This window comes from Sciurus carolinensis, chromosome 8 (assembly GCF_902686445.1).
Source record: "Sciurus carolinensis chromosome 8, mSciCar1.2, whole genome shotgun sequence".
In the NCBI taxonomy this organism is placed as follows: Eukaryota; Metazoa; Chordata; class Mammalia; order Rodentia; family Sciuridae; genus Sciurus; species Sciurus carolinensis.
The window spans coordinates 44,321,503-44,341,298 of record NC_062220.1 but is presented as its reverse complement, the minus strand read 5'-3'; the positions used below and the strand labels follow the sequence as shown (position 1 = coordinate 44,341,298).

The following is a 19,796-nucleotide window of genomic DNA, read 5'->3' as shown; positions in this document are numbered from 1 at the left end:
TCTTGGCCCATGAGGATTAGGGTATATTGTGAGGATGACTGAAGAGTAAGCCATGAAAGAGCCTGGTTCCTGGAAGACTGGGGAATCGCCATACTTGCCCTGTAATGCTTTCCTTTGAACGTCTATACTGTGTTAGCTGCTGTTTTGTTTTGTCATTTTTATATGAACCAAACCCAAACTAGTAGAGGTACTTAACTGAAAGCCATAACATTTGGATTCTATTAAGTTCCATTAGTTCCTTATATATTATTTTGAGCAAGATGATTACATTTCAGCCTTCTGTTCCTTACACAAATGTTAATAATAATATGCTTTCCTCATTATATTGTTGGATGAGATAAAACAGAACTATACACAAAAGGGAACTTTGCATTGACAGAAGTGAGTTCAAAGAATTTTTAATTCACTTGTTAATTCTAGTCAGTTCAATGATATTCTTGAGGAAATGATTCTGAGGATTCTGAGGTGTCTAGACCTCACTGGAAAGAATGTTATGGTCATTAATGATATACCTACTGTATATGGAGGAGTGGTTAGTGCCTTACCATCGCCACGCATAGGCTGTGCAGCTGTAGTACAATACCATGGAACTGGGTAATTTCTAATGAATAGCAATTTATTGTCTTCTAGTTATGGAAGCTGGGAAACTGAATGCCAGTGGGCTGGCATCTTATGAGGGCCTTCTTGTGTCATCCCATGGCTTAAGGTCAGAGAGGGCAAGAGAAACTGTAAGAAGGGTCTGCATTTGTCCTTTTATAAGGAACCTACTTCCTCAGTAATGAACTTATTCCCACAGTAGTGATATTAATCTTGTCATGATCACCACTTAAAATGGCAAGTTTGAAATGAAATTTTAAAATAAGTTTGGGTGGAGGGGACAAACATTCCCTGCTGTCAAGAGTGAAAGTCCACTCCATGCTTGTGTGGTCAGCCCACCAGAAAGTCTGGCCAAACCCATTGAAAGCTCGAATGTTTCAACTGTGCATTGAATTGTAGAACATGAAAGAATTGGGAATTGTTGCCAAACTGTCATCATCAGTTAAATTTGAAAAGAATTCACTTATTTTACAACTGGTATTTTCTTCAAGAATTGTATACACTTTTGTGGCTCACACATGCCTGCATGTGTTAAATGGACTGTATTAGTAACTTAAAGAAATAATTGTTTGGAAAATTTTTTGTATTGTAAATCAACTTAGCTTTAAACTTATGAAATGATTCATTTTTATTTCTGGCATCTATCATTTCCTGATGCTCCAGCTGAAAATCTGTTTAGCAGCACTAAAGAAAAATTGTACCCCTTAAAATTGTTTGTTGATGGATTGCTCTAATGAATTGATAGCTATGATAACCAGCCATTGTTCCTGTTATTACTGCTATGTTAGGGGTTCTTATCCCATATAAGCTTGGCTAGCTAGCTAAGTGGAGTGGTCTGGAAACCTACTGAAATTATATGCAAAATTTACGATATGGATTTTTCTGGGAAGAAGAGTATGTGTATTACATCACATTCTCAAAGGTCTGTTATCCTATAATGGTTAAGAACTGCCTTTCTCAATGTTACAATGTTTTACTAGCCACTTGGGCTGTTGGAAATTGTGTTAGACAGCTTTCCATTACTATAACATAATCAACTTAGAAAGGTTTATTTTGGCTTACAGTTTTGGAGGTTTCAGACTGTGCTCAGGTGGCCCTCTTTGGCTTGTGGTGAGGACATCATGGTAGAGTGCATGGTGGAGGACAACTACTCACTCCCTGTCTGGGAAGTGAAAGAAGAAGGGACTGTGGTACCACCATCCTCTCTCTTCAAGAGCATGCGACCACAATGACCTAAAGCTATCCCACTGAACCACATGTCTTAAAGGTTCAACCCCTCCCAATAGTGCAAAACTGGGGACCACACCTTTACTGTGGAGGACATTTGACAGATAGACTTCCTGTCATATTTTCCCACATGTCTGATTTTTAGGACTTCATTACTGATGTAAAGGAGGGTATTCTTATACTAATTTGGACCAGGTATTTTTAAGTCAGTATTCCTGCTAATGATAATGTCATTTTAAACAAGCAACTCGTTTATATCCCTCATCTATCTTGTGTTGCATATTTAGAAATATATGATTTCCATACATGCTGAAGGCAATAAGTGAAATCATAATCTTCTTTAAAATATGGAAATTGGGGAGAAAATTGAAGTGTTTGTTTCCTTTTATCATTCCAAATGTATATTTCTAAGGTCACTTACTTGCACATTAATCATGCACAATATGATACATTTTAAGGAGGAGTTTTTAAAAGGTAATGATAAGCACTTTTTTATTTAAAAATATTTATATTTTCATTATAAATCAAACTACAATTTATAACATTTTGCCATTAGAATGTGGGGGTGATGCACCATATACTTTTTAAGGCTAAAAGTAGATCATAGGGATAATTCTAAACAGTTCTGTTTGCTAGTGATATATTCAGAATACTTTGAAATATGTAATTTCTTTTTTTGCTAGGGAGAGAAAGGAGGGTAAATATAGTATACAGCTACATTATAAAAAATGGCAAATTATGATATGAACTGATTATAGTAAAAGCATTCTCTTTGCAGTGAAATATAAATGTGTTTCTAGCCCACAGGCATCTTTTTATTGCTAAAGTTGGGTTAAATATATCATTGTAGATTCATTTATGATTTAGATCTGTTATGAAAATATGCTAATATGTCAGATATATTTTAATATTCTCAGTTCAGGTATTGTTAAATGCTTTCCATTCCCTAAAGGAATACAATTTCTTTTATCTCTTTGATCTTCAAGGTCACAGGACCTTGAAGCTTGTAGAGCTCAGCATGGTAGAAACCTGTGTTTCTTGAGTTATGCTCTTTGTGCACCTTCCTGAACTGGGCCGAGGTGTTACCCTGCCAGAATTGAGCAATGGTGGTGGTCTTTTCACAGTGTGTATTGGAAGACTAGCTGTTGAATTTCAACTTTTTTTATTCTGAAATTATAACAAGAGCCAGCACTAATTTTATAAGCAGGCATTATGCAGATAAAATGTATAAAAGAGGCAATTGATTTTTAAGGAAAAAAATTGGGAACAGCCAGTAATATTTACTTCTATAGCTGTTTTGTTCTTTAGACATTTGTAGTTAAATTCATGATTTTTTTAAAGTCATAGTCATGATTTTATATTTTAACCGATAAATTAAAATAAATTGAATATTAATAATGTAAACTTAGAATTGCTGAAAACATAATTTTGTTTAAAATGATAGGTTGTATGATAGAATTTTAAGTATTAGTATTTCATAATGTTCTACAAAGAGCATTTTGACTTCAAGGTGCTTTTAGCATTCACTATGTGAAGAGATTACATTTCACAGAAGATGGAAATTCTGTTGTTTATTTCCTTTCTCATGTACTTCACATCATTTTACTGAGGCACGGATTCCTTACATGAATGAGGGAATAAACTGGATTTTGTCTCTTAAGTTTTGTGTTTTTTTGTTTTTTTTTCTTTTGGTGCCAGGGATTAAACTCGGGGGCACTAGTCCACTGAGCCACATCTCCAGCCCTATTTTGTACTTTATTTAGAAGGATGGTTTCACTGTGTCATTTAGGACCTTGCTTTTTGCTGAGGCTGGCTTTGAACTCTGGATCCTCCTGCCTCAGTCTCCCAGCTACTGGGATTATAGGTGTGTGCCACCGTGCCTGGCATCTCTTAAGTTTTTAAAAAATAAATTTACATTTTACTAATTTTTTTTAATTTTTATTTTTTTATGACAAAACAGTTAGCAACTGACAGATCTCTCAATGTGTTCTAATCTCTGTTGGAATACCTTGATAGCACTGAAGTGTTTTCTGATACATTGAGTTCTTTTTTCGGGGGGCAAAAATCAGTCTCCTGGCTGTCACACAAAAGTCAGTATAAATATTTTTTAGTTAAATTTTATCTGACTAGTAGCCCCAATTTATCTCTGACTAGTCTTTTTCTGAATTTCTCATGAAAGCATAGAGATAAAAATTTTATAGCCATACCTAAACTTTACTGTGATGGCATAATGCTAGAATTTGGGGTGGATTTAGACTGAGAAAAAAACAAGTTTCTAGACATGGCATAGTGTATTAAGACTTACATGGTAAAAACATTGACAGTTCTCCACCTCTGGGGTTCTATTCTAAGAAGAAAGTAAAGAACTCTGTTTCATATTGCTACAGTTTGCTTACATACATTTACTTGGTTTCATTGTGTCTCCCAAAGTTCACTTATTGGAAACTTAATCTCTGATGCAGTAGTGTTACAAGGTGGTGCCTTTAATAGATGATTAGGTCATGAGGGCAGTCCTCATGAGTATTATTGTTGGACTGGATCAATTATCATAGAAGTGGGTTTCTGATTGCTGTGATATGGTATGACATTTGGTCCCCTGAAGGTTTTTGTGCTAGAGACTTGGTCTCTAGTGTAACAGAATCGAGAGGCTGGTGGACGTTTACGAGGTGTGGCCCAGTGGAGGGTGATTAGCTCAATGAAGGCATCACCCTTGGATACTTATCTCTAAGCAGTGGATCCTTGATCTGGCAGGACTAGATGGGTTACTATGAGAACAAGGTGAAATAAAACAAATAGAACCTTTTGTGCTCTCTGTCTTCGCTTCCTCTATGCCACTATGTGACTTTTCTCTTTTACGTGTGCCTCTCATTGCTCTTACATGTGCTTCTACATACACAATACACTCCACCATGTTATAACACAGACAGGAGGCCATCATAAGAAGTCAAACAGATGGGACAGTGCAATATTGAACTTTCAACTTCTAAAACGCTGAGCTTAATATACTTTTGTTACAATATGCTCAACCCTAGGTATTTTGTTTTAGCAACACATACTGATAAAAGAATGAATTTACCTCCCTTCATCTCCATGGGATGAACCAACAAGAATGCCCTCACAGATACCACAACCTCAACCCAGAACTTCCCAGCATCTAGAATTCAAAGAAATGAATCTCTTCTTCATAAATTATCCAGTCTCAGGTATTCTGATGTGGCAGCACAAAGTAGACTAAGACATCTTTCATCTTTGGAAAGCAACTGGTCAGCAGGTAGAGAAAGGAATTGTCATAATGGAGAGCAAATGGGGAGGTACATCTAATTCCAACAGGAAAATAATGTGGACTGGACTAGAGATAAAATTGGTGATGATAGCGCAGATAATGGAAATTATGGGTTTTTTGTACTCCTGAGAATTAGGTGGTAGAAACAAGAGGAGAAGACATCTCAAGAGTAGAGTGCCTAACACAGTGACTCACACCTGAAATCCCAGCTTTTGGGGAGGATGAGGCAGAAGATGGCAAATTCAAGGCCAACCTGAGCAAGTTAGCAGGACCCTGTCTCAAATTAAAAATGACTGCAGATGGTAGTTCAGCAATAGAGCACTTGCTTAGAATGTGTGAGGTCTTGGGTTCAATTCCCAGTATCAAAAAGAAGAAAAGGGGGCTGGGGATATAGCTTAGTTGGTAGAGTGCCTGCCTTGAAAGCACAAGGCCCTGGGTTCAATCCCCAGCACTGTAAAAAAAAGGAAAGAAATTGTTCTACACAGATCTGAAGATATTCCTCACTACTTTTATTTATATTTTTATTTTTGAAGACTTTAAATCTAGTTTAATAGAGTAGATAGAGGAGGTGAATGTAAAGAGACAGCTTAGGAAAAAACAGGCAAATGAATGGTGTAGTAGACTGTGCTTGTATATTTGAAGCTTTAAGAAAGTAGATTGCCTTTGTCTTAGAACTTCCAGTTTTAATATTTTCTCAAAACAAAAGCAGTGTAAGATATGATGTTTAAGGTGAACTTTCTGTGATATGTATTTTATATGCCTAAAATATCTCTAGAAGTAAAAACATTTACCTGTAAACCATATGATCACAGGTGATTTATTTTTTACCCTTTTTTGGATTACTTATGTTTACTTAATCATTCTGTGATGTGTTATTTGCGTAAAATCAGAAGCAGTCCCCAATATACATATTTTTTAATCTTTGATTCTCTGTAAAAACTATACTTCTCCTAGAAGAATAAGTGCATTTTACTGGTACTTTTAGATTATATTTTGCTTTCTCTTTCTAGTATATAGTTCATTTTAGCAAACGTTGACATAGTAACTATAATACTGTTTGTTTTTCTTAAAATATTTTTATCAACTTATATTATTTTGATAGTCCTAAGGCTGGTGTGTAATACAGGAAAATTCCATCTTAATGAATAACAATTTATAGTATGTCTGGGGAATGTCTTGGGGAAAGAAGTTAACCAACATTTTATTCAGCTTTCTGTTTTCCTATATGTTCACAATTCTTTTACCCAAAATACATTCATGGGACCTCAGTATATCTGCAGGCATCCTATAAACGTTAAGGTCAATTTTGAGGTGAAATTTCACTATATTTTGAAAGTCCTCTTTTTAAACTGTATTATTTTTAATGGATTACATGGATTTGTACCCTCTTCTGATTTGAATAATTTAGCAATTCTTAATATAAATATTTTATATTAAGAATTATTTTTCAAGATGTTTCTCAAAATTTAAATCTTGAAACTATAATCACATTAGCACAAGTTACTGTGAGCACACATAATAATTCCCCCTACAGTGGGTTTTGTGTTGGCTATTTAGTTAATAAAGTTGACATCATGTTATCTTTTAAATGGCAATTATTAAAAAGATCTTTCTCTCTGAGGAGTAGGCTGTTTTAAATTGATATTATTGTCTGTTGATACTCTGTTAACTGAAGGCAACTGAGTCTTTTCCAACTGAGTTATTAGATATTTGTAGCAAATATACCAGAAACTTTAATTTAAAAAGACGTAAAATCAAGACCTTTGGATTTCTTCCATACCTATAGAGTAGCACTATTAAGTAGTTGGAAGTTTATCTGAGTCATATTGGAACATTCCAAAGAAGGAATTAAGCTTGTTTGCCAAGTAGAGAGAAGTACCATTGCTCCCTGCCAGGTAAGCTTGCAATAGTTTATTTGCTGTCAACATTTGCTCCACCACAGTTTATTTCATACAGAATTCTCAAGCCCAGCCAACCATAGGACTTGATTTATATCATAGAATGATTATGTTCTATCAGATAAGAGATGATATAGAGAAATAAAAATATGCTAAATTTGTTCCTCTTTATTTTTCTAGACCAAATTGATTTTTACTCTGATATTCTCCATGCTTTTCAACCATGTTCTTTCCTTGTTACTTTTAGGCATAGAACTTCCTAAATGTTTGGTCTCAAGCTTTTCATGTTCCTTGGCATTAGCCACTGTAACACATTGAATTCCTGGCAGTGGAAAATCTGATGACAGAATCTGACCCCCTTGCACCATGACCCTGAATAAAGAAACATTGCTTCTGAGCATGTACACTTCAGCAACAACCCTAATTAACTTTTGTCTAAGTAGACTCAGTAGTATATAAAATATATCTATTTTGGGAATTATGTCACCTTTAGATTTTTATTTCTCCACATCTGTCTTCTGTGATCATAAATGTGGATTGTTGTTCAGCAGCATTTTGTCATCTTATGCATTAATGATTCATGGTTGAATTTAGGAGAGCAATAGTGTGAAAGATTGAGACAGACCATTGACCTTCATCTATATGAGGCTTTTATAAACCCCACTGTGTGTATCTTAATGTGTTTCTGATAAACTTACACCAGTATAATTTATTTTCTGCTTGAGCTCATATGAGATTGACTCTTTTAGAGCCAAAATTAAAAATATATTTTAGGTTCATGTAATGAAAAAAACAAAACAATTGTGGCCCGATTTGTAAAGTATTATAATAAAGACATTTTTAACAACTATATGGAATCTGGTTAGAGGTATTTTAGAATAAAATTATAATTTTCTAAAAAAATGTTTCTTAGAAGACTTGAACTTAGCCACGATGGCTGATTTGGAAATAGAACAACCTGTTCTATGAATTTGGTAAGTAAAGTTGTGGAAATTCAAGTTTCACATGATTGTTAGGAAGCATATTTCTCCCAAAAAGTGTCAACCATTTGAAATTTATCTCTCAAGGCTCTTCTTCATTTGTTGCCAATAGCTCTCCCTCCTGAAAGAAAAAATGATTCACATGCTCAAGCTAAATAAAGCAGTTTGTGAAAAATTTCTCCCTCCAGAACTGCTCAAAGTCAGCTCTTAATAGTGGTCACTGATCCTTACCAAGTGATTTACCCTTATTAACTCCATGGTTAGGGTCCTTTCAGACCACACTCAGTTGTAGACGCCTACCCCCCAACCTTTTTAAAGACTGCCCTTTTCAGGCATTCCATCTGAAATCTGTTAGAAACCACCTTCGACTAGTCACAGATTTATTGATTTTTCCTGGACATTTGACTTTGTGAAGTGCAACCAGCTATGACCTAAGCTAAGTAAGCTTAATAAACACCCTCTCTTAGTTCCAGGTTCTGTGTAACTTCCATCTTAATGCATGTTCCAGGCAGGGTAAGTAGGAGTGTGAGGTAAGATAATTTTCAGTGAGTGTTAATCAGATTGTTTTGCTTTTTTCATTTTTTAAAATTCTTATTTTTTCACCTTGTAAAATCTTGATGAGCATATGCCCCTTTTCATAGAATTGTGTACCTGACTCTTCCGTGTACTAAAGGGAGAGAGAAACATCATTTATAATGCAGATTGCATAGTTTTTTTTTCCAGATCCCTCCTTGTCCAGTACTTCCACTAATTATTTTCTAAAAGAACTATTTAGTGCTCTAACATTGTAATCATCAGTTTTGCCAGACAAGTCATAATACTTAATTTGCTTATTTCTGAAAGATCTGTAGAACAGACAGATAACATATCCATTTCATGTTGAAGGGTTTCCTTATTTGCTTAAAATAGATATCTTATGGGTTCCTATTAGAGACTTTTAAAAAATGGCTAATGTAAAACGAAATTTGAAAAATCGTAGATTCTCTTATAGCAGTCTTCAAAAATTTTCTCCCAATGAATCTCAGTGAGGAGAGAGCATGGATATGTCCCTACTGGGGTTGACACCTAGCTTCAAGGAATTTCTTTTAAACTGGTGTTATCTCAAATTCTGTGAAATTTATACTCAGTACATAATATAGTTGTGATTATTTAACTAAAAGTGCTTTAAATAATGAAATATTGCATGGTAAATTAGATGATAGGAGATTTGCTGTGTTTTTCCTTTGTCATCATGTGTCTTCTCACATGCTGTGTACTGGAAGTAATAATCTTCCAATTTGAGAAGTATAATTCAGGGTGCTTCTGTTGCTTAAATGACTCTTGTTTAATGAGTCCAGAAGTGTTTTTGGAGGAAAATTTTGATATTTCTTGGCCCACCTGCATGAGGGCTGTTAAAAGGCCTTTTCTGTGGAGAGTTTGCTGAATTATATTCTTTTGCAGGCTGACTTTTGCTCATTTAATTGTTAGAGTGTATAATTCTGCTTTTAGTTAGAGAATTTCTGCACTTCAGGTTTTGGCTAGAAAGTGTATTTTCTGAATCTTCTTGTTCTTATCAAAATCTGAGTAACAAGCAATAATATTAGTAGTGGACTACGTGAAAAATAAATAATTCTTCCATTAGAGTAAGACTTATCCTGTTTTACATATGTACTGTATGAGAATCTGATTTAAAAAAAAATCCCATCTCTGCACAGTTCTAGTATTTCACTTAGAATTTCAGGAGATTCACAAAATCCCCATAAACCATTCATGAATTTCCAGTAAATTAATCATTTATTTAATTAATGTGTATTGAGTATCGAAAATACCTACTTTAAAGTGTCCATGAGTTAGACACCGTGGTGACAGGCACTAAGAATAAAGAGATTCCTCAGTTTCTGGTGTGATTTTATTTCTTTGCATTGTTACACACTTTATTAGATTTTTTCTTATGAAATAAGTACAGATTTACTTCTGTGAGATTATAAAATATAGTGTTATATGTAGTTATTTCATTCTTTAAAGAGAATTCTTTTTATAGTCTTTTAAATAAATATTATGAGATAGTGCATTTCCATCTCCATGTCTGCCATCAGTTTCAACCAAATTGTTAGTAGTTTTATTTAAGTGAGAAATGACTCTAAGTTGACTTTCAGTGTTTTAGAACTTAGTCCTTTCCTTATAAATCACTTCTTGAACCAGACTCACCTGATTTAGTAAATTGTTTGAGATTGAATTATTGCAGACTTTATTCTGTCTGAACATTTTTCTTTCTCTATAGTATAGAACATAACTGCAGATCCTCTCTGGGCAGTTCATTTCAAGTACTTTACTATCAGAAGTTCAGTTGTACTGTGGGTGTTATAGCTTCAACTTCTCACATTCTATTTGGAATAACCTTCTAATCTTCCTTCAGCTCTCTTTGCTATTACCTACTGAACTCCTTACTGATTACTTAATAGTAAGGTAAATAGGATACTTGTCTTAATTAACTCATCTGAAAGTGATTTGGAGCCCAAAACTAGACTGTGACTTTTTCAGCAACATGTAAATGCTGAGTACAGTGGTTACTTTCAAGGGGCTCTGACTTCACTGATTACGGGAATGCAGATCTTTTTTAGAACGTATTTGTGTTTTTTCTTCTTTTCAGACTAATTCTTTTTAAGATAATAAAATTATATTTTTAGATCTCTTAGATTATTTTTCCAACTGATGATTTAAAAGTTAAATATGCTTTACTCATTCATAAACTTGAGCCTCAACTTGAAATTTGATTATCCTTAGATCCTTAAAGTTTTATGAGTTTATAAATTAGAGCTACAGATTTGTTTAGTTTTTACTTACATTAAAATAGGAAAATCATTTAACTGTTTAAAAATAGTGGCACCAGACTGAACTAAAGAGGAGCACTGGAAAGTTTCACTCAGAAACACTGCTGGAGAATTGAATCCCTAGGGTGGTCCATGACGTTCTTCTACTCTGTAAGGTCATCGTGGAAATGGATTTAGTTCTATGTTTAGTACCAGAAAAGACTACTTCCTTCCTCCAGGCTTATCACATTTAGCCCCAAAGCTGTATTAAGAGAGGGCAGTTACATTTTTTAATTCCACAATTGCTAGGGAGCTACATCTTGTAAGACTGGAATTGTGGTCCTCCTGCAATGCCTTACAAAAATTAGGGGTTCAGTAAATATTTATTGGGTGAGAATGAGTGGGTGAATTTGCATGGTAAAAACTCTAAACTGAGCTTTGGGTTATAAATTAATATCAGTGGCAATAAGTGTTATGTGTATTCATAGTCATATCAAAAACTACATTTTAAAGTTGTGAGGTAAAAAAAAGTAATAAGTAACAAAATTTTTTTCTTCTTATGAAATAAATGTGATATTTACCTGCTTACAAGTAATTAACATATTTAGAGATGCTCACTTGAGTAAGTATCTAATTCCTTGGAGAATGTCTTAGTTTGAGTTCCTGTAACAAAGAACTATAACTGGGTGCTTATAAACAACAGAAGTTTATTTATCAGAGTTTTAGAGACAGGGAAGTTCATGATCAAGATGCTGGCAAGTTGGGAGTTTGGTGAGGAACTCCTTTCTGATGCATACTTGTGCCATCTCTCTATGTTCTCACATGGTGGAAGGGCATGGCAGGTTTCTGGGATATGTTTATAAGGACACTAATTCCATTTATGAGTGCTCCATGCCTTCAGGCCCTAATTACCTTCAGAGACCTCTTAATACCATCACCTTGGGGGTTAACGTTTCAACATGTGAAGTTGGGGGAGAAACACATATTCAGTCTATAAGGTCCCAACAACTTATAGTAAGAAAAAAATCCAAGTATAACTTGCACTTGATCTCTACAGAGATTTGGTTACTATTTCAATTATGTATGATGCATTTAATGAGCACATACAATATCCTTCTAGATAAAACTGTGTGAGGTGGAATGGAATCTGTTATACCTATTATATACATATAGTTTTAAAGGAATGAACCATATAGTTTTCTCCCTAATGTAGAGGTTAGGATCTTGAGAATGCACGTAAAGAATTTGTGGCTGAGGAACTTAGAATCTTTTTTTTTTTTTAATTACATTGCAGAGTTTTATTAAACCTTATAAAAAAGAATCATTATAATTTTGAAAATTAAAAATAATATAACCCCAATTGGGACAATAAGCATGAAAAACTAAGGGAGGAAATTTATGTTACTCATTTTTCTCACACTAGAGATTCTTTTAGCAATGTCCAACACTGCTTCATCAAGAAATGGAGGGCTAAATATATTACAAAAATATATAAATTACTCTCACGGAAAAATCAAAAGATTATAAATTCCTCAGCAAATGCAGGGCATACAGCAAATACAAACACAAATAGAAGCAGAAAATTAACTAAAGTCTCATAATTAAAATAGTACATGATAAAACAATGCAATTAGGCAAAATACAAATAGTGGTGAAAGTTATTTATTACACCTACTAATCCAGAAGAGATTACCTGAATGACATTTGTTGAAAATAATATTAAACTCACAGGAAGGCATAGAAAGGCTGGTTTTTTCTCTACTCCTATGCCTCATTTGTTCCAGTCAAAGGCTAGAAACTGTCTTCAGGTGAATCCCAGATCACTCACGTGTGCAGAGATGATCCTGTACTCAGAGGGGTGATTGTTCTGAATCCCTGCTTTTGACCCTCCGAAATGTTGGTTTCTGGTTGCTCTCAACATGGCAAACGTGCTTCCAATGGTCTGTTGTCCACCATATTCTGTTCAGTAGTGACAAGTCATTAAGTAAACTCCACATTCAGGGTGACAGGAGGTACAACCCTTTTTCCAATGGAGCAGTGGCAATATGGCATATTAAGGACAAGGGTAGGATGGTTAGCTCCCAGTCTTCAGTAGCCTGATGCATGAGACGTACCTGACAATGAGCTCCGAGTCTCCAGCAGGCGTCTCAGGATGGGATTTGCCCCACCTAAAGATGGGAGCTACCGCTTCCAGGATTATCCAAGATGGCCCCTCTGGCTTCCAAATGTGTTGGCAAATGGGGAGCTGCAGTTCGGGGTGTGGACGTGGTCAGCTGGAGGTTCTGGAGGCGGGGTGCGGTTGGTCAGGCAGGGGTCCTGGAGGTCAGGTGTATGTGGTGTGGTTGCAGGATCCTGGAGGCCAGGTGCAATCAGTTGGTCTGGGGTCCCGGTGATAGGGCGCAGAAATTTGGTCTGGGGGTCCTGGCAGCAGGGAGCAGTCAGTCGATGTGAGGGCCCCAGAGGCAGGGAGTGATTGGTTGGGCTGAGGGATCCTGGAGACGAGGCTCAGTCAGTCTGGCCAGGGGTCCTATGGGACCTGGCTGTTTTCTCAAAATGGCGGCAGCCACATGTAATCAAACCTGCAGGTACTGTCACAGTGAACTTCCAGGCAACAGCAGGCAGCTGGTGCTCCACTGGTGGTGGGCGATCAGTTTGCTGACCATTGTCGGATGATCGGGAGATGAACCTCTGTGCAGTGGGTGATGGATAGGTGTAAGGCAGGCGATGGACGGGCAAGAGGCAGGCAAATGGCGGATGATAGGCGCCTGACAGTGAGCAATCTGCACTCAAAAAAGGTGTCGATATGCTGGCAGACTACAGGTGATCACACAGTAGACAAATGGGGTAAACAGCAGGGGATTGATAAACAACAAAAACTGCCTCACCAAGAAACAGATATCCTCTGCTTGAAACTGGAGTTCCGGAGCGACAAGGAATGCAACCTCCCTCTAGTCCGCTGTCTTGGATCTCTCTCGGAACTTAGAATCTTAAAGTGGAAACTGAGGTTAGGGGCACCTTAAATTGGAAGTGTATTTATAACTGTTTTTGCATTTGCTGAGACAAAACAGTAATACATACTAAAGACAAACTATGACATTTTATATATCTTAAATTGGTGCGACTAGAAGCTGTACTGCTCTATTTACCATCTTTTATTCACTAGAGACTTTCCCAGATCTTGCTCTCCCATGCGTGTAAATTTGTGGTGCTTTGTTGAAGATGAAATATTTATGAAAGTTCTTTTTTTTTTTTTCTCTCTGAGCCTTCTCTCCCTATTTGAATGCTCTGTGTCTTTTGGCTTCTTTTTTTTCTTTTATAGTGCTGAATATTGAACACAGGGCCTTGTACATGCTAGGCAAACACCCCTCCACTGAACTACCTCTCCTTGCTGATTTCTGCTTTGCTGATTGAATTGACCTTTGCTTCCTGTTTTACAGGTCCTTCCTGGAGGTGGTCTTACACAAGTGTGACTAAGAGGCTGACTAGGATGGTTAATGGGACGATAGAGTGCTTGCCTGTGTTTACTCCCTGTTCATCAGCTTTTCTTTGCTATATCCAGGCTTCCACAGATGTAGGTCTTCCCTTGGCAAGTCCTTCTCCCCATGTCTATCACCACCATCTTTCTGAGGCTTCCTCAGTGCGTTTACTTTTCTTCCATTTCACTTTATCTTTCCTAGTATTTCATTGTAATCATTTCTACTATTTCTTTGCCATCAGCAATACGTCCTATTCTACTCTGATCTCTTTTATGAATTTTACCAATAAGAGGAGTTTATGATTAGTAAAATGTGAACTGAATTTCACATTGAAATTTAGGAAGAAAAGGTATACAGAATTATGTTCATTTGTAGTTAAATTTTATGTAAGCAATCTCAAGGTAGGAGAATGATGACCATAGATAGATGTCTAATCATCGTCTGTTTCCATTACTTTTTTGATTGAAAGCTAGATTTTATAGGATAAATTATTCATAACATGGCTTTAAAAATGTGACATTTTATAATATCAGTATAGTAATAGCAGGCTGTTTCATATTTTCAAACTCTATCTCTACTAACTAGTGTTTTCACATTGATAATTATTGATATTATCAATATTATGATGATACTATTGATGAACTGATTTTCAAAGAAAAATAGAACTGTGTTCAGCACAGTTTAAGTGTTCCATATTTTAGTATGTCTTAATTGATATTCTTTGGAGGGAGACTGTTAGTCAACTTTTCATTACTGTTCCCTAAATGCTTGACAAGAACAATTTAGAGGCAGCAAAGTTTTATTTTGGGCTCATGGTTTCAGAGGCTCAGTCCTTCTTTGACTGACTCCAACAGCACAGCCTCAGTGACTCACATCCTTCAGCCACATTCCTCCTTCCTGCACTTTACCACCCAGTAATCCATTCAAATTATTAATCCATTAAGTGGATTAATCCACTCACTGGGTTGTAGCTCTCCTAATCATTTCACGTGTGAATAGTCTTTATTCTCTAACTCATGAATTCTCTGGGGCCACCTCATATCCAAACCATAACAGAGACTATGGAATATAATAGAATTCCAGTCTGTAGGCAAGAAACCTGGGTTTAATACCCACTGAAATAGGTTTTATATGAAATTCAGGTATTCTTGTTCTCTAATACTTAAGTAGCTATTCACATTTAAATTTTACTTCCTGTATTTTTCCTGAGGCTTAACATTTCTTTTATTACCAAATGAACAGCTCTCAAGGATGAAAAAGGCAAATGTTTCTTAATGCACTACAAATACTTTTATATGAATTAAGTGATTTTCTTTAAGTTGAATCTTTTTTTTTCCCACTGACATCCATTATAATTTCTGAAATGTATTCCTGTGTCTTAAATTTGTCTATAGTCAGGCAGATAGACAGTTCACCCTACATTACTGTAAATATGTTTTTGTTTTGTTTTGTTTTGTTTTTGGTAAAAATTGCCAAGAGACAAGCCAACTAGTTTGTGTGTTGAACAGCTATTGCTACTACACCCACCTGTAAAACATCACTTTCCTAGTAACTGGGGAAAGTCATTTGATTAATTTTTTTTGCTTGTATCATTCTTCAATCCTGTTAGAATATAAATTTATTAAGTGTTCCTTGAAGCCACAGCAAAATTTCAGAATGTCACCAGCCAGTCTTCTACTTAGCACTACATTGAATTTATTGCCTTCTTTTTAAGTTTGTCCTTGCCAAACTTTCACTGAATGACTCTTCATATAATTGAGTACAGCTGTAGTTTATTTTACTTGCCAAAAATAATTACTGTGCCCACTAAAATGGTGATTAAAATTCATTTGATGTTTGTAATTTTTTTGCTGAGATTATGAAAATGTGCTTAAAATGAGACGTCTACAGTAAAAACCATGTAGTTCCTTGAATTATTGAATTTCTGTGCTCTTTTAGGTTGCTACTTAAATTCATCTTTTATCAAAGTTTACACTAATCACGAGTCTAATTTATTTCACTATAGAATTTTTAACTTTTTAATGTGAAGTACAATTGTATTAGCATTCAAATTCTCATTAAATAAAAAGAAAAATAATTTTTGTTCATTGTATGGATGTAACAGCTCACATGGCAAGAAATATCCTATTAGAAAACTTACTTTCTAACCTATGTTGAATGCTGGAGGTTGTGACTCAAGTTTTAAACTTAAAGTATAGGCACCTACAACAGTGGGGTTGCAAATAATTTGTCCTAATCAATTCAGGGGACTTTGACCAGTAAGCTGTTTTCATCATGAAAACACAGGCGCATCTTAGATCAGATTTCTCAAGGAGATACTTCCATGGAGTCTCAACTGTGTATCTGTGAGTGAGGCTGGGTTTTCTTTAGTGTACTTCAACCAGACAACATGACAGCAGCCCATACGCAGTAAGAGAAGTGAGTATTCTGTTAAATTGGAAATTAAAGAAATTTGCAGAAATATAATGTCATTCTTTTTCCTACCTTTTTTTTTGTTTTAGAACATGTAGTTAGTTTTATAAAAACATGTTATTTATGCTAACATGTAAACCAAATTTAAACAAATTAACAAATGTTTTAAATTCATTTTAATATCTAATATGAAAAACACCAATAGATGTAACTGACATAAATGAAAGCCCTAGGCCCCCAGTAATTTTTGAGAGTGAAACAGGTTGAGATCATAATTCAAGAACTGTAGCTTTAGAGGATTGCTTTTGTCCCCAAATGCCAGTTCAACTTAGATTATTTCTAATCACTGAAGGATCATCAGTTGAAAAAAAAAATGACGATGTGTTTTATTTTGGTAAAACTAAAATAGGGAAGATGGGGCAATATACTTTATCTGAATGAAAAGAATTTTCTGGAATTAACTCAGCATGTAGCTGAGGAATGCAGCTAACTGAACCCTGTGTTCCTTGGCATTTATAATACAGGACTACTGACATTGTTCTTTCTGGCACTCTTGTTATTCTAAGTTCAAAGGAGCTCCTATTCCCATTTTATAAACCTGTCTTTGTTTATAAACTTTCTGTGTAGTAGTGAGAGTAGATTTCAACTTAGACTACCTTTTATTGAACTGCACAGAATAGGAAGTGACTTATGAACTTCCAGGATGATTGTCATGAGGTTCATGTAATTGATGTACTGCCATTTAGTTTTTATTATGTTTTTTTTTTTCAATTTTTCTTTTTTTAAATAAATATTTAAAAAGTTTTTTTCATGCATGTATATAGGTAATAATGTCATCTCAATCTACCATCCTCCCTATCCCCACCTGCTCCACCCCTCTCCTCACTCCCCTTTGTACAATCCGAAGTTCCTTCATTCTTCCCTACCCACCCCCCATTGTGGATTAGCATCCACTTATCAGAGAAAATATTCTACCTATGGTTTTTTTGGGATTGGCTTATTTCATTTAGGATGATATTCTCCAGTTCCATCCATTTACCTGCAAATGCTATAATTTCAGTCTTCTTTAAGGCTGAATAATATCCCATTGTGTATATGTACCACAGTTTCTTTATCCATTCATCTGTTGAAGGGCATCTAGGATGATTTCATAGTGTTGCTATTGTGAATTGAGCTGCTATGAACATTGATGTGACTGCATCACTGTAGTATGCTGATTTTAAGTCCTTTGGGTATAAACCAAGAAGTGGGATAGCTGGGTCAAATGGTGGGTCCATTTCAAGTTTTCTGTGGGGTCTCCATACTGTTTTCCAAAGTGGTTGTACCAATCTGCAGTACCACCAACAATGTATGAGTGTACCTTTTTCTGTACATCATCCACCAACACTTATTATTGTTTGTATTTTTGATAATTGCCATCTGACTGGAGTGAGATGAAGTCTTAGAGCAGTTTTGATTTGTATTTCTGTAATTGCAAGAGATGATGAAATACAATTGATCAACAAACATGAAAAGATGTTCAATTTAGTTTTTATCATTATTAAGATTGTGTTGTAGAAAAATAACTGACTTATAAAAATTAGAATCTTCATGGTTTTGATAATCATAATATATTATTAGTGTGCTTTGAATTTAAAAATAATTTTACATGTCTTAAGTGATTGTGTAACCATAATAAAATAACTATAGGTTTAAATATTTATGTATAATTGGATTGAGTCATTGATATATACAACCTGTACCCAGTGTTCATATCCAGTGTGTTACCACAAATGCATGATACGTGATTTTTATAATTTTCTAGGTACTATACTTTTTGAATTATTCGGTAATCATCACTATTTTCATTATAAGGGCAATGAAAAGGTGAAATTTTTGAATTTAGATATAATTAGAGAACCATATGTTCTTAAGAATTTTGGCAGCAGTGAAACTACTCTTAAATAGTGTAATGGTGGATTCATATTAATCTAAATTTTTCCAAGACTGAATCCTACTGTAAAGTGTAGATTTTGGGTGATATTGAAGTGTCAGTGTAGGTCATTGGTTGTAACAAAAGAATTACTCTAGTGGAAGATGTTTAGGAAGGCTATGTATATGTTGTACTGGCTTATGTAGGAAATCTCTATTTTCTCAGTTTTTTGGTGAATCTAAAAGTGCTTTTAAAATGTCTTTTTAAAAGTATGTGTAGTCTGTAATCTTTTATTAGAAATCTTTGTTGCTATTTTTTGTGTGGAGAATAACAGATGAAGTTGCTCTTCCCTGGAATAAACTATGAAAGTCACCATTCGAAGTTATGGAGTCAGGATGCTACAAAAAAAAAAATAGATGATTGTTGTCTTGGTTCATTTTCTTCTGCTCTAACAAAATACTTGGACTGGGTAATTTCAGAAGAACAGAGATTTATATTTTATAGTTCTGGGGGCCAGTGGTCTGATCTACATCTGGTGATAACCTTCTTGCTGTTGCTATCCTGTAGCAGAAGGTAGAAGGGCACAAGAGGTCAAGAGGAACAAGAGGGGGTCAAATTTGCTTTTATAACAAGTTCACAATAATGAACCCATGCTTGCAATAAAGACATTAACCCATTCATGAAGGCAGATCCCTCACGACCTAATCACGTCTAGGCCAAAACTGTTGCATTGGGGATAAAGTTTTTAACACATGAACTTTGGGGGACACAATCAAACCATAGCAATGATCCCAGGTAGTATTTGTGAGTATTGGCTTATTTTGGGTAAAGAAAGAGAAGAGATAAGAGAAAATATGTAAAATCCTTGTTGAGTTAGAACAAAATGGGAAATCATCTTTTAAGAGGAAAAATTAATCAAAAAGTAAAAACACTGATGCAGGGTTTAGGAAAATCTGGAAGATGTGGAATATTGTGGCTGACCACGTTATCACCTTATTCTGCTTTTACTAGTTAGAATATATATGAAGGAAACACTCAGGAAATAATCAACAGATCATGGGAACCATATTAGGTTCAGTGTTTGTAAAAAGAAAAATGAAAACTATGTATCAATACCAATGATGTATGTTATATTTTTGGTCAGTTTAGGCAGCTTCCAAACCCCCTTTTAAATTATCCCTAAAAATGTTAGATATCTTTATTCTTTAGAGTAGGGAAAATG

The 19,796-nt window shown here is 35.1% G+C and overlaps 1 protein-coding gene across 1 annotated transcript in view; it reads left to right on the top strand.

Moving 5' to 3' along the window:
- Umad1 (UBAP1-MVB12-associated (UMA) domain containing 1) overlaps positions 1 to 19,796 on the top strand; it is a 257,793-nt gene that overhangs the window by 60,076 nt on the left and 177,921 nt on the right. The window lies entirely within an intron of this gene.